This window comes from Mastomys coucha, unplaced genomic scaffold (assembly GCF_008632895.1).
Source record: "Mastomys coucha isolate ucsf_1 unplaced genomic scaffold, UCSF_Mcou_1 pScaffold21, whole genome shotgun sequence".
In the NCBI taxonomy this organism is placed as follows: Eukaryota; Metazoa; Chordata; class Mammalia; order Rodentia; family Muridae; genus Mastomys; species Mastomys coucha.
In genome coordinates, this window is record NW_022196904.1 from 114,042,279 (window position 1) to 114,052,259 (window position 9,981).

At 40.7% G+C, this 9,981-nt stretch overlaps 1 long non-coding RNA gene across 6 annotated transcripts in view; it reads right to left on the reverse strand.

Moving 5' to 3' along the window:
* LOC116100900 overlaps positions 1–9,981 on the reverse strand; it is a 38,583-nt gene that overhangs the window by 10,552 nt on the left and 18,050 nt on the right. For 4 of the 6 annotated variants that reach the window (XR_004122723.1, XR_004122721.1, XR_004122719.1 and 1 more), the window contains one exon: positions 9,785–9,942. This is a non-coding gene — a long non-coding RNA (uncharacterized LOC116100900). The remainder of the gene's footprint in view (positions 1–9,784; positions 9,943–9,981) is intronic. The other 2 variants (XR_004122722.1, XR_004122724.1) reach the window with 1 other exon arrangement.

Genomic DNA, 9,981 nt, shown 5'->3' on the forward strand with positions numbered 1-9,981 from the left:
CTGGCTTGCCCTTCCTTCAGTCCCTGCTCCATAGTTAATCTCTGCAACTCCTTCCGTGGGTATTTGGGAACCAAAAATCTTTATGTTAGTTATATAACTAATGTTTGAGCTACAAAAGGCATTTGCTTTCCTGGGGAACTTGAGAATATAGAAAACAGCTACTTTTTTTTCATTGCTGCATAGGTATAATCAGATCAATTTACAAGAACATATCCCCAAGGGACTACTAACAGGAGTTGAAGCTGTGTCATCCATTCTAACAATCAGAGTCGTGAAATAAACCATACAGAACAGGGCATAACAGAAAGGTACCTTCAAACAAAAGGCCACAAAGACAATAACCTTGGAATAGGAACAAAAGAAAGAAAGAAAAGAAAGAAAGAAAGAAAGAAAGAAAGAAAGAAAGAAAGAAAGAAAGAAAGAAAGAAGGAAGAAAGGAAAGAAAGAAAGAAACTTTTAAAACTGGAGGCCAGATAAGTCTTAAGCTTAGGAACCAAATGAGACAGCTTGGGGAGTCAATCTGTAGGTGAATGAGCAAAGAGAGTTCAGGAGAGCAAAGGAAGACTAGTCTTCAAGTGAAGTCACAGTCGAAGGTATATTCCCAGGCACTCCCTGTCCAGGCAGCAATTGAGGCTTCTCATTAACTCAGTAACTTATTGGAGAGTCCTGAAGCTGTCCTGGTGGGACTGGATTTCCAAAATCTATAACCAAAGAAACCAAAGCCTATTCTGCCTGTCATCAAAGAGATGAATGGAGAAAAGAATAAAATCTTTAGGTTATGCTTTATTCAGAAAGCTGGTGATCTGAGACAGCGGTGAGCTAACATCTTTTTAAAAAACTGCTCCATGTCTGATCTCCAGCTAGAGTTTTTTAAGGGAACAGAGGACAATAAGGCAGCCATTCATTCCAGAGCTCAGTCTCACCCGTCTGCTCAGGGGCTCAGAGACATTTCTGAGATGTATGTTATCTGTGCTTCTCCTGCCACCATGCCTTGCATTCTTCCGAAATCTGAGTACTGGAGCTTCTTGAGATGCTGAGTCTCATTGGTGTCTGCCTGTATCAACTTTATATTCCTCCATGATAATCTGGGCTGGGGTGAGAATGAACTTGAAATAAACAAACCATTATAGCGTGTATTATTAAACCATTAATTACATGTGAGTGAGTGCATTCCTTTCTAAAATATGTAGTACAAATGTGTCTTAATAAATCAAGATATGAAAGTGCCTCTGTCACCTAATTGGAAAGACAGATATGGTAGGGGGTTGTTGAGTTCATTCTGTTGTAAGAAATCTGCTTCTAAGAGAACTAACCCACTAGTCCATGGCATCTCAGTTTGCTTCTCTGTTGCTGTGACAAATGCACTCACTAAAAAGAGGATGGATGAGGTGGGAAGGTGTTGTTTGGCTTGTTGCTTTCAGTCCATCATCTGGGAAACCAAATCAGAAAGTCAAGGCAGGAATGTGGAGGCAGGAACTGAAACAGAGGCCATGAAAGAATGCTTGCTCTCAGTGATTGGTCAGTTTGCTTTCCTTTACAACCAAGGACTGCTTTCCTAGGAGTGTTGCTGCCCACAGAGACCTGATCTCACCTCACAGACTTGCCTGCAGGACAATCTGGGGGAAATTCCTCATTTGACATTGCCTTTCCTAAGATGGCTCTAGCTTGTGTGAAGTTAACAAAAAAACTAAACAATTTGACATACAAACATACCACTATCAAACTATAATCTCTCCTTTCTTGTTTATCCCTCAAGATCTCACATCAATATTATCACAATATAAACCACTCTCTCCCACTTTTAAAGTCTCACAATCTTTTGAATTTTAACACAAATCTAGTCTCTTTAAAACATTCAGCATCTCTTTAAAAGTCCAAAATATATATTTCTCACATATAGGCTCCTATAAAATAAAAATAATTTATATACATTCTATCCCAAGAAGGAAGAATGAGGAAACAGTTACAATCAAATCAAGTCAAACAAAAACTAACATCCAGCAGTATAAATCAACATCTCATCAGCTCCTGTAAGGCATCTGAGAATCAATCTTCTGGGCTCTGGATTGCTTGGGTTGCACTATTTCTCCAGGTCTTATATCTACAACAAATACAGCTTGTCTAGTAGGGCCAGGCCAGCTTCATTCCACACTTGACACTCTCTTTAGTGGTTATGACACAGTCTGGGTATCTCAAGCATGCTGGAGTCTCTACTATTTCTGAAGCTATACTTTCTCCAATAGCTTCCTGGCCTCTCTTCATGGACTTCAAATTTTCCACACGGTAACAAGTGTGAGCTTTCTCTATGACCCCTTCAACCCTGAAGCTTCCATGCCACCAGAATCAGTACCATGAGGGAAACTCTTGCACATTGCTAAGTTTAAGAAAAAATACAGCCTTAGTCCCTCTAGACCACAGCTTGTATTCTGAACCTGAGGATATACTTCCCAGGAAGTTTTCTTCAATGAGCTTCAGATTACTAAAACCCACAAATTTTTAATTAAAATACATCACATGGACAGCCCTCATCAAGTTTTTGCTTGCTTCTGAAACTTCAAGCCAGGTCTCAATCTAAATTTCTCTCAACATTCTTCTATTGCAAGCTCCCACAGGAAAGTGCAGTAGGCTTTGAACACTCAGTGGCTCTTCCAACCCTAAGCTCCAAATTCTTCCCACAATCCTCTTTAAAAACAAAAATTGCATGGCCAGGTCGATCACAGCAAGATCGTATTCTCTCCAGTGCTAATTTTAATTCTAATTTAATTTTTGTTGATGTGATAGACTTTAGTCAGCTCGACACACACAAACAGTGCCCTTAACCCATTAAACTGATAACCTTCTCAACAGTCCACCTTTCCACATCATAGCACTGGGAATTAATATGCTAGCATATGAATTTTGGGTTGGTATATTCAACCAATGACAGAAATTTTTCCAACCTGGGGAACCCATGGAAGTACGGATCTAACTCAGTAAATTTGGGGTGAAATTCATGTATCTTAATATACTCCACAGAACAGTGAAACACATGTGTGTAATGTGAAAGACTATAGCTTTCTGGTGACATGACATTTCTGTAGAAAGTCAAGAGGGCCCTTCTCATTCATTCTGCTTCCTGAAGAGTACATTCCACACTTCATTCAGTCTTCAAGAAGTCTCTGTGATCTCTTGGTAACCTGGACATTCCAGGTGCCTCAATTTGTTAACCCTGAGAATTTAATACATGCATATAATGTATTTTGATAAAATTTATCCCCCCAATTGTACTTATTAAGTGAGGAGGGAAATCAGGAAATCCCATCTGTCATTTAAGCTTCAAGGGCTGCCTTGACTTTAGGATCCAAAGCTTCCTTATGACAGGTGACAGTGCCTGGATTTTTTTCAAATCACTATATGATATAACCAAGAGAAACAATTTTATTTTGCCTCAGAATTCTGGAAAGTTTAGTCAAGTCTCAGTAGTTTGCTTGTCTCTGTGGTAAGGCAGAAATCCAGGGCAGAAGAACATGATGCGGAAGATCTGCTTACATCATGGCGGCCAGGAAGCAAAGAAGGCACAGCAGTAAGGGATGAGATGCAGCTTTCAGGGAACACCCAAGGGACCCACTTTTTCTACCTTGACCTCACTTTCTACTTTCTACCACACTTCAAAAAGGCAGTATTTAGGAATCAATTGAAGAGCAGCAATTCATTGATCAGGTGAGAACCCTTGCAGTCTAGTCATTTCCTGAAAGTCTTTCATTTGACTACCAAGGCAATATCTGAATCTGTAGGAAACATCTTATGCCTACATCATAATACTTTTCTCCTCTTAGGCAGGATGGGGAGAAATGAGGCTGTCTCTCATTTGTGCATCCACTGTTTTCCAGTTTTCCCTGGTTCATGCACACAAACACACACACACACACACACACACACACACACACACACACACGGGGGGGGGGGAGCAAAACGGGAGGGAGGGAGAGAGGGAGAACACAATGGTAGAGATGAATAATACATTTAGTTCACTGAGTGAGATCAAAATCAAAATTCTTTAAAAGTCTCCCATGGTCTTAAGTGATGCTGAATGGTCCCCCTTGGTTTACCTCTTCCAAGAGCATTCTTCTATATTCACACCATCCCAAGCACAGTGTGCTCTCCCTGGTGCATCCATGGCAGCCTCTCCAAGTACCAAACATTCTAATGCTCCCTAGAAAATCTCATTTCATCCAAGACTAAGTACAGCCAAGTTAAGCAGCACTGCTCTGAACTTTGGGTTCTGTCCTTGGCACCTTGCTGTCTACCCTTCTGTCCCCTGTGCTGGCTCCTACTCATTGGTCAGATCTCAATCTAAAGGATGCCTTTCCTGTGCAGTCTCCTAAAAACACCTAAGCTGTGCTCGTCACTTGCTTTATTTCCTTCCTAGAATATGTACAAGATGCCGTTCTTGTTCATACTCATGCTTATTTATTTTCCATTCCTTTTGCTAGAATGTTGTTCAGTGATGCCAAGAACCCCATCTGGTTCTATTTGTCATCAGACTCAGCATGTGACACTGTGATGGGTCTACAGTGGGAGCTTATGGAGTTGTTGGGGAATAAAGGGAAGTGTATCCTGCATAAAGCAAAGATGCACAGAAACTGTGATGTATTTTGATTCACTTGTCCTCTTGGGCTTCTGCTTTGTCCCTTTCACATCACTGAGACTCCAGTACCTGACAGAAACAACATAAGGGAGAAAATATTTATTTTGGCCTAAGATTTCCAAAGTTGTAATCCCATACTAGCAAGGAAAACATGGAAGAGAGATCCAAACCATGGGGCAGGAGTGGTGACGAGGGATGTGTGTATGACAGTGATTATTAGCAGGGTGCAGAGCCAGGGACCAGACTGTAACTTTCAAAGACCCACCTCCAATGGTTCACTTCTACCATTTTACTCCATTTCCTGAAGGTTTTATCACCACTCAGAGTAACACCACAAGCTGAGAAACTATCATTAACACACGAGCCTGTGGGACCATTTCAGCCATAATAGCTGCAGTGAAGAGTGCTACAGTGTGAGTCTTGGGGAAGACCGGACCCCACAGACTATATCATTTCCTCACTCCTTTACTCTCTCAAATATAGAATGCTTACTTCCTAGACTTCTCAGCTGACTCTGCCAGTTGGGTGCTCCCTGCTGCTCAGCTTGCAAGCTACGGACATCCTAGCTATACAGAAAAAAAAAAAAATTCAACCCTCTTGTATTTTGGGAACCTAGACATACATTAATGTCAGCTCAAAACTACAAACCAGAGAGATGGTATGAACCCAAAGAGAAGATGCTCTACTCTTAACTCAGCCACCAGCAAAAAGTATATTTTTTTTTCAAATTGACGCAATTGTGCTAAAACTAGAACTTGTTTCTTACAGAGCAATAGGGACAGTGTAGTCAATGAGGAAACAAATCTTTTCTTGGTAATATAACTTTTATCCTCCTGTGAATAAGCTATGCCCCCTTCCCAAGGACTAGTCACCATTCTCTAACCTAGGTTCCTAACTAGAGGCATCATAAGAGGTGACTGCTATTTCCTAATATTCCAGGAAAAACACTTTAGGCTTCTTAGTTAACTGGCCAATGTTGAACACTAACAGTACTGGACCTAACTAACATTTACCCCATTCCCACCATGAAAAAACAAGCAAACAAGCAAACAATAAATAAATAAGTCCTGGTTAGATAGAATCCCAGATATGTATAAATAAAGCTATCTCTAGATCCTCCATATCATGAATTAATATCCATAAAGTCCCTGGCAGAATACATGCTTCTCGGAAGAAAATGGTATTGTGATTATTCCTTCAGCTGTCCCCTCTACTGTCTACTGCTCCCATTGTTCTTGTCTCTAACACTTAGGAGAAAATGACAGAGTGTTAGAATTTGATAAATGTTTCATGGATAAAGGAGGATAAAGCTGAGGCATCTTTAAAGTTATGCCACTGTTGCACTTCACAGAAATGCTGAGGGGGCAGTTGTGATGCTGAGTAAACTGCTATGTTGTGATGTCAAAGTCCTTCTTAGCTGGTGACTCACCTGTTCATCCTTTGAGTATCAGAGACACAAGCATGGAGGTCTACAACCATCAAATCAAAGCTTTGAGATTCTCTTGCCAAAAGACAGTTTCTGGTATAAGTATTGAAATGGAGACTTGAAATTGGGTATATTCCCAAAGGTTAAGTACACCTTCCATTCAAATTCTACTGAGAATGCCCAACATTTGATATTAGCCTGAGTGAAAAAGAATGGTATTTATGGTGGGATGGCCCATGGACAAATATATCTTTCTGTGATAGAATATATAAAATCAATGCCTGGCAGACTGAGGTGGTCCAACTCTCAGAGTAAGAACTGCCCTCTGCTTATGTTCACACTGGCTTTGAGAGTAAATGGACAAGAAAAGGACAAGGAAAACAAATGCTCTCTGTTATCAGCTCCCCAGAAACCAGGTGACACTCTACAAATGTATTCATCTTCTCAACTGTGCTATCAACATCAGTCTCTTCAAGAAACTGGATTGGCCAAAGACCCATCCAAGGGAGGAGGTGGGCATTTCCTAATGGCTCAAGAACTACAAATGAGAGAGCAAGAACTTTGACTCTGCCCTATCCACAAAAATGGCCTATTGTTGAACACAACTGTCAAATGTTTTCATAGATATAGAATAAAAATAAAGATTTAACAGATGAGTTTTTAATTCTTTAGGACCAATAAAGGAAAAAGCATTTATCTGTTAGGAATGTGTGTGTATGTGTGTGTGTGTGAGAGAGAGAGAGAGAGAGAGAGAGAGAGAGAGAGAGAGAGAGAGAGAGAGTAGGGGGAGGAGAGAGGGGGAGAGAGAGAGAATAATTTGTTATGGTTTCCCCTCTGTTTTCTCTCAGGTCCTCCCCCACCTCCTTGCCCATCCTTCACCTTCTTTCTATCTCTCTTTAGAAAACAAACCAAAAAGCTATTGTTTTCCTGTTTTGTTCCTACTCTAGCTCTTTGAAATTCATTTGTAAATAAAACATGCAAATGTCCTTAATCTTCAAAAGCTTATGGTCTGGCAATGGAATATAGAAAATAAAAATAGATGGCTATATACTAGATTAAAAGTATGTGTACTTCAGAAAAAAATATATACTATGATGAAATCGATGCAGACTTAGGGGGCCAGTATTTGAACACATATTTGAGGGAGCTAGGAAAACAAGCCAGGAAGGCTTGTAAGAAAAGAACATCAAATAAGAAGAAACAAGAAGTGCCCAAGTCCTAAGGCAAAACCATGGCTGGAGTGAAGTATAACACAGAGACATAAGAGCTGTACAAGTAAACGCATGTGCAAGTTCATGGTCACCCTTTTTATGTATTAACTTGACTGGGCTAAGAGCTGTCAACATGTCCCATGAGCACCCTTTTTGGTATGTCTACAATAGCCTTTGATGCAAAGGTTAGCATTTAGGTGCATAAACAAAAGAAATGCCCTCACAGATGGGATAAGCATCATCTAATCTGTGAAGGATCCCAGAGGAACAGAAGGATGGTAGATTCCTGCTTTACTCAGAACAGCCATCTCTAGCCCTGAGATACCTGAGATACCTGGTTTGGACTGAAGCCTAGTTTTTTCTAGTTCTCCCAACTGCAGATAGCATATCTCAGGACTTTTTTGCCTCCACCATTTAGCTAAGCCAGTGCCTCACATAAATCTCCTGACCTGTCGAGGCTCTTTGTGTGTATCTGTATATAGATGTATATCTATGTGAACTAGTATAGATACACATAATAAAGAGATATGGGCATATATCAGCTATATCTCCCATGGATAAATCTTAGGAGACCTTAACTAATATGGAGTCCAACAGCTGCCAAGGACAAAGTCATTCTGGGGTTTAGAGGCTCATTATAAGTATTACATTTTCTATTCTTAAGGACCAGGGAGACATTCTTGAGTTTAGAGTATAGGAATGATTATTACCCAATATGCCAATGATTCCAAGGCATATCCGTGGCAATTTCTCATGCCTCAGGCATGACTATCCCTGAGATGATGAGCTGGGAACAGAGGAGTGAAGGCAATCAGTTCTAGTTCTCAACAGTTTCTCTTGCAGTTTGTACATAGGTATGTGAGGTCAAGGATTCTTCATGTTTTTCTCCATGATTCTAGAAACAAATTACCACTAAGATCATCCAGCAATTTGATGAAAGAGTTGAAAGGTGTGGCATGGGACATAGGCTTGAAGACCCAAGTTTCATCACCAGTATTCATGTGAAAAATCTCAGTGTGGCAACAGTTCATGCTTACAATCCCAGCTCTGGGACATACTTGGGAGGGTCCTGAAGACTTTGTGGTCAGCCAGTCTAGCTGAATTAGTGAGTTCTAGGTCCAGTGAGATATGCTGACTCATACAAATAAGATGAAAATGAACATTGTCAAAAATAGATGCATACATATGAGGAAACATACACAGGAACTACTTGGGTATGCTGAGTTTAAGATTGCTACTAGTCAGGCTTTGTTGCTGTGATAAACAGTGGGAGATGTCTTTTCAAAGGAAGAAAGGTTTCTTCTGCTTATATAGTCTCAGTAACTTCAGTTCATGGTCATCTTGCTCCCTGGCTTCTGGACCTCTATTGAGTCAGAGATTACAGTGGAGCAGAACTTCTAACTTCATTGTGAGTTCTGAAATCAGCAAGAGGCTAAAGAAAGTGCCAGAAACATTATAGACCCTTCAAAGGCTCACCACCGCAAACCCATTTTCTCCAACCAAATGGCACATTACCAAGTTCTACTACCTCCTAACAATAGTCTATTCAATTTTTAAATCTATTGTTGATCAGGTTTGAGCTCTCATAATCTAGTTGACCCTGAAAATATCCTCAAAGGCATACCCAGAGGTATGCATTACCATCCTGCACAACGTCTATCTGTCCCATCAAGTTCACAATGAAGACTAACTAGGATACTAAACCAAACACCTACATGAACAATAGATTGATTTGAGTATGCATGAGTTCAGCAGTCAGTTTGAACACACTATAAATCTATGTCTTTCTTCTCAGTTTACCTTGCCCTTTGGTATTAAACCATATTTATGGTGCTGATGAAGACAAGATCTATATCTCTCCCCAGACTCTTGCCACTCTACTTTCATGTGTGCAATGGTGATATTGCTCAACGATAACAAGTTATTTGAACATATACCCTGGCTCTTCTGCCCAATCTTGCAAGATATTCCCCATGGTAAGTGTAAAATCTCTGTTGAGGATGTATCATTGGGGGCTAAGTGCCCCTCCTCAGTCAGTTACTCTGTTTTGACCAGCTGTAGTTTTCTGTGACAGTCTGTCTGCTACACAGAAAAGCTTTGATGAGGAACAAGAGCTATTAGCTGTACATATAAGAGTTAAGTATTTCAAATGCAATTACAAATTATGCTAGTTTGGTAAATGATGGTAGTAGGTTCTCCTCTAAGACTCAAGTGGTTGATTAGGTTTCCAGTACCAGTCATGACTTTCTTCCTGTTTAAGTGGGCCTTGAGTTTAGTTAGAGAGCTGCTGGTTACCATCAAGAAAAGAGGGCCACTATTCCACCTTTAGGAATATATTGCCATGCTTGTCATTGTGATTCAAGGTCCCCAGAGTGTGAGCACAGGAGAACTGGCCCCATCCCCTGCCTGTACAAAGCAGGAGAGTTTACTCTGGTGGTTCTGGTGAACAGGAGGGCTGACCAACTCAGCTTCCACCCAGGCCCAGATCCAGGGTTCTAAGTGACCCACCACAACACTCACCTCATTTATGAACTACTGGAGCCTGTGAAAGAGCTGGTCCCATAGTTCCAAAACTGCAGGGTCTCCATGACACAGGGCAACAGCAGGATCTGAGGGGTGAAGATCCAGTAATGACAGTATAGCAGAAGTCAGAGGCTTCAAACCAGACCAATGGCTCACTGCAATGAACATTTGAAAGAAAGCTGCTTGGGCATAAA